Consider the following 6,367-nt stretch of genomic DNA (forward strand, 5'->3'; position numbering starts at 1 on the left):
TCTTCACGGTGAACGGCGTTATTTGCCGAACATAAATAAATTGCGGTCGTTGTTGTCTTATTATAGGTTGAAATGTTGCTATCAGTCGGCACATAAGCACTGGTACAACTTGTGCAATATTAATCATTTGTAGGTAGATGGTGCGATCCATTTTGGCCAGCAAAGCTTTCTTTACAAATGGTGTGGTATGGTAAACTAGTTGACTAATTGATTATTTGATAGAAAACAAAACAAATGAGCAACTTTTAACAATCAGTTGAATCTCTTTTCTTTAAGATTCTTTTTTGGGGCTTTTCCCTTTTATTCCCTTTTATTCTAGCGTCAGTGGACAGACGTGAGATGGGGGGGATGACACACAGCAAAGGGCCGCAGGTCGGATTCGAACCCGGGCCGCTGCAGGACTCAAGCCAACGTGGTTGTCAAACGGGCGATTCTAGGATCAGCCCTTTATGGGGCCTCAGCCCCTAATGAGAATGTGATACACCTATAGTGCATGCAGAAGTGCACTGCTAAATCACTAATGTCATTAGCCAATAATCTCTAAACTAGCTACTGAACAAGATAATGTTTTTTGACACTATGAACTGAACCTGACACTTTATAAGTCACAGTCACAACGACCTATTTGACACAATGTTGTAACATTCAGCAATTTTAGTGACTTACATTTCAATTTGGGTTCTAATCTGCGTCATGAAACTTCTTCTCTGGGGGCTACCGTCATTAAACTTCACAACCACACTCTCCTCCGACAGATTAGAAAGAGACTCGGCCAAAGGCGGGAGTGTGGCACAACCTCATCCGATTGGCCAACACTACATTTCTGTTAACCCTTTCCTTGATTGGGCTACAGGTGCATGGCACCGCCGACAGACACACATTATATTAAAACCTGTTTCAAGCCCTTGGACCTGTAATTGTTTGTCTTCTGTCACTAACAGAAAAGCTTGCAAACTCTCACTTGAAGCACCAAAATTGATTTAAAGGAAAAAAAAAAAATAATAATATGTATGACGTTACTATGTAAGTTGAATATACAGGATATTTTGGGTTTTAGACTCTTGGTTGGATGAAACACTGAATTTCAAGACCTCAAAATGGGCTCTATGGGCATAATGTCATTTTTCACAGTTTTGTGATCATACAGACATAACAATACACCAATAATGAAAGTAAAGTTTGACTCTCTGTCGTAAGCACTGCACCACAAAGCTTCTTAAACGCTGTATTTATGCTGGTTAATTTCACTGTGCTACTTGTGGTGTGACCAGTCCTCAAAAAACTGAAAAAGATGGTTACGTTAAACGTATTAAACTGGTTAATTATGATGTAATACAATGTTTTTTTCTGAGTTGTACAAAGATGTAAGAGTTGTTCCAATTTTTGAGAATTCCTTGACGCTTCTTCAAGTTTGCGACTTTTGTTTTCCTACCTGAGCAGACATTGGGTCTTTTGTGTTTGGAGTGTAAAGATAGGCCCTTTTCTAGAGAGTTAGAAAATATGACCCTATGTACAGAGATACAGGGATTCAAATTAGCAGGAGTGTATAATCAAATAAAAAAGGGGGTCTGGATTGAAGAAAAAGACAGTTTCAGATAGCTGTATGATCAGGACTTTGGCTGTTTTTATCGACTGTAAGCAAGGTACTTAACTGTCCCCGCACATCTTGTTGCGCGTTTCGTAAGCGTGTCCGTCAACATTTGGCTGAAGGAACAAACCGTTCTGTGTCTCTCTGGTTTAAATTTTTTGAGAAACTGGTTCTGCCTTGAGTGCTACTGATAATTGTCCCCTTCCTCCTCTGCTTGGTTTGTCTTTTTTAATAAGCTCTGTGTGCGTACATGTGTGTTCACCGAAAGACGAACTGCGCAGCAGGACGCCCAGATACTGCCCAATGTATTATTTCCTCAGTGGGTGTGTGTCAGTCTATGGGTCCTATCAGTTCTCAGCAGACGGGAGGCATCCACAGGGGGATGGAGGGAGGGAGGGAAGGAGGCCCTCCTCTGGTCCTTTTGAAGAGGGAAGATGGGCCTTGCGGGGACTGGACAGCTGCCTTTTCCTGTCCTGTCCTGTCCTGTCTTTCTCTGCCTATTTCTTTTTTTTTTTTTTTTTTCTCTGCTGCTTTCTGTCTTCTCTCACCCTCTTTCATTCTCTCTCACTCTAATGTTCCTTTTCATTCCCTCTTCCTCCCTCCTACCATCCAGATTCTGTCCCAGACGCTTGGCCATCTTTTTGTACTGAAAGTCCATGGCAACAAAATTTCCGGAAACTTGGTACTAGTCCAAACTTATGTTCTTCCACTCTTCACACTGATTGGATTAGGAGCTGTGCAGCCAGTAAATGGTGTAGTGGGGATGACGAGTATATCCTGACAAGCATTCACTTTTCTCCCGTCCGCTTCCATTAGGCCTAGTTTTCCGGGACTTGCTTGTTTAATCTTAATGAATTGGAGTTGTAAAGTTGTCTCGACACTTATCTGAAGGGGGAATTTTGATTTGATGAGATTTACTAAAAATGCTGCTTCCAATGTTGGTGCATAGGCAGGGTATAAACGCTACAGAGCACACGATTGGTTACAGTTGTGAAAGTTTACGTAAAATGTCACAGCAGTGGTTAATTGTGTTGATTTTAAAGCCGCTGGTGGATTGTTTTTCCTTCAGAACAATGATTGAGTATTACAACATTGGCTCTCAACCACTGGCTCTGTCATTTTGATGTGCTAACTACTGAATGAGTTTTTTTATCTTTTTTGGTTGTATTTTACAACATGTGTTCTGGTATTGTGTGTGAGTTGGTGTGACTGTGTATGAATTGGAGAACCAAAGGGTTATGTAGAATTTCTAAGCAGGGTGTGTATCCAGCTGCCAGGTGTCAGTTTGTATTTTCAGCACTTTTTTCAAGACAGGCTCAATGTTGTCGTTACCCAAATGGTCGCAGCGTTTATTTATTGGGAAACATTGTTGATGTAAAGGTACTTTCTCATCGCCTCTGAATGTGTCTCACTTTGTACCTTAATGGGCCTAGTTAAAGATTATACTCAACACTGGAAACCATCAATGTTTTTCCCTGTTGTACACTAGTGCTGCACAATATATGGAAAATATCTAATTGTGAGTATTTGGACTGATATTGCGATTGCGATATGATTCACAATATTGGAGGGAATGATCACTGTTGTATCATATTCTCATTTTCATTGAAAAAATATATATACGTACATGTGTGTGTATATATATATATACTTTTTTTTTTTGCGAGGATTTGTATCACACCAAGTTGTTTTCTGTAGTCTGTAGGATAGGACTTGTAAGCCAAGACGTCTCTGCAGCTCCACAAAACTTTATTTTAGAATGTTTTGACACATATTTTGCCTTTAAGAAATATTGCACCCACCTGCGATTTGAATATGGCACAAGTCCATGTTGCGATTTCGATGAAATTGCGATTAATTGTGCAGCCCTATTGTACACAAGAATATCAAATCCTGTATTTTACGATTGTGTCAGTTTCTAGAAATGCAATCAAGCTCTGCAGAGATAGGAATCTGTACTGAATCACTCCACAGTTTGAGAAATTGAATTTCATATCTCATTTATTACTTGACTTCTTTTTCTTTCTTTTTTAATAAGTGCAAATTCTATTTTTCTCTGTGGCACGATACCATGAACTGATTTGCTGTATTTATTACTGTATTTTCTGGGGGTTTATATTGATCGATTTTTAGGCTTTTGGCATGTAATAAATCACCACATTTCAAATCACGTTGTGTGGAAATGCATTCAATAAATGTGCAATCTATTTATTATCTAGCGGTCTTACAAGCACAGGGATAATTAAAAGGAAATCATGTGTGTAGTTTTACACATTATTTAAACTGCAACACATGCCAAGTCCAAGAGAGGGCGCTCTAAGACAGGGTTTGTACTGAGAATGCTTCACCTGAGTCTGTTCTGCTCTGTCACACTGGGTTAGGAGAGGGAGAGGATGCTCCAGGCCCACAGTACACACACATATATACATCAAAATACTGACTTGGCCAATGTTCTTGCAGGACTTGCTTTTCTTGTGGCAAGACTATAAGACAGTCGAGCAGAATTAAAGATGATCTTAGTTATTTTAGGGACCAGACTTGTCTCTTCCCTCAGTGTCTCCTTGAAAAGCTCCGGGGCAGAATTCACATTTTATGCTTAAGAAATTGCATAATGAGGGTTTTCTTCCCTACTATTATAAGGCTTATAGATGTGGGCTGAGACAATGAGTGTAAATCTCCGGTTGTATCACAATAATATCAAATTCTTTGGACATACTGTAGATACAATATTTACTGTTATCTTAAATACGATTTCGATTCAGGGGTCTGTGATCGATATGAGACACGGTTACATTTATATCAACTCAAATATTATGTTACTCTTTATTACTGAGCTCTTCAGGTCTTTGCCCTTATGACATTCATATATGTCGTGACATTGATACTTTTTGTATTCTATCAAGCATGTTAGCAGCAGCAGCGCAAACTGGGAATCATGAATGGACGACTTCAAAGCCAGATGGGCTACCTTGTCTCCTCTCTTCATAAAGACTAGATACTCCAGGTAAGAGTGCGTTATCTTGGGTGTAAAAGAAAAGTATCTTGATTTGGGACTTGACTTGCTTGGACTTAGGACTCGACTTAACATAACCCATGATTTGACTTGATATGAGTTGCGCAACAACAAAAAAATGACTTGAGACTTTCTTGGGACTTGAGTAAAGGTGACTTGGCCCCAAAACCTGAGCCGTCTTTTCTGGAATGGAATGATTGTAGGTGTTCCCCCAGCTGACTTCTTCAACAAGTTTTATCTTTAAGCCTCTTGTCTGTTATTCATATCTGCTTTATGTTTTCCAACATTTGGGACATGTGATAATGGTCTAAAATGATGTGAAATTGCTTTTTTATATTGAAAAACGTACCATTTTCTTAAAAGATGTCATTTTAAAGTGCGGCCAAAGTATCCTTCTGAATGTTCTTTGAAAAACCTTGAAGAAATCTCCACATTGAAACAAAGTGCCTAATAAGGTTCCTTGACAAATCATAAACTGGTAATCAAACTCTGGAGCTGCGCATATGCCGAGGACATAATGTAATATCTGGAAGTGTCCCCAGGCGGGCTCTGACATTTCGAAATTTAGCCATTGTCTGTCATTAGTTATGTGATGATGGCGCAGATGTTTTTGGTACAAACACATATCATATCTTTTTTATTTATTAATTCCCCCAAACCACATGCACACGCTGACAGCAGCAATCTGTTCATGTCTATTAAGCGATTATGAGCGAGGAATTCGCTGGATTGTGTAAATTACAGATGTGACAGGCCACACTGTGACCTCATGAAAGAGCGAGACAATTTAATGCAGTTGTACCATTTCACTGGAATACAGCCTCATGTCAGTCGAGGTTTCAGCTTGTAACTGGCTGTGTTTTTTCTTGTTTCAGACTACTGATGCACATAGGTAGGAATATGTTGGTGTTCTGACTACTTTTTATCCACCAGAAACGAACAAATACTGTATCCAACAAATATTTGATGTATGGGCATTCAAATTTGGTGCAGACATTCATATCTTCCTCAGGATGAACTGTATCAACTCTGATGATCCCGTCATATTGAGTTTCAGCTCCACTGTTTAGCTGTCTGCCCCACAAATTCATTTTTTTTGGCTCTCTTTCACTGCTGTTATAGGGTCGTTTTGGCTGCAGCTGTTTCCAGCGAAAAAGCTCTAAAAACCCACCTGCTCAGCACCAAACAGCAGACAGTCAGTAAAAAACTCACTGGTGAACATAATGGAGCATTTAGCTCCGCTATTAAAGCCAAATATTTCCCTCTGTAGTGTGTTGAGACCAAAAACTGAGCTAAAAGGGAGTGAATATTAGTCTTTACTCAACTCCAAATAGAAGACAATGTTGCTCTGTAATTTATAAATGTGGAAATTAGTAACTTAATTAAATTAATATCTAAAACAATTGCCAAATCCCCTTTACGGTGTTGATATTGTGTTCACGACTTCTTTACGCTGACCAGGTGCCAAAAAAAAACAATTATTGCAGGTTAAACTTTGGTTGGAATCGGATTTATGGCAATTAAACTGCCTACGTAACCTCACAGCTCAGCAAGCATGTGCTGTACACCCTTCATCTAGTTTTCGTATTGAAATCATAAACAATTGTCTTTGATGGTATTTAAAGATCCCCTACTGAAAAAGTGAGATTAATTGATTATTAAGCAGGTGCGATATAAATATGGTGAAAGTATCAACACACTTTACACTTAACCTACAAATAAATGCAGGACTTCAGTATGTTTGTGATGGCATAACATATATACAT

This window comes from Etheostoma spectabile, unplaced genomic scaffold, assembly GCF_008692095.1.
Source record: "Etheostoma spectabile isolate EspeVRDwgs_2016 unplaced genomic scaffold, UIUC_Espe_1.0 scaffold00006368, whole genome shotgun sequence".
NCBI classification, from domain to species: Eukaryota; Metazoa; Chordata; class Actinopteri; order Perciformes; family Percidae; genus Etheostoma; species Etheostoma spectabile.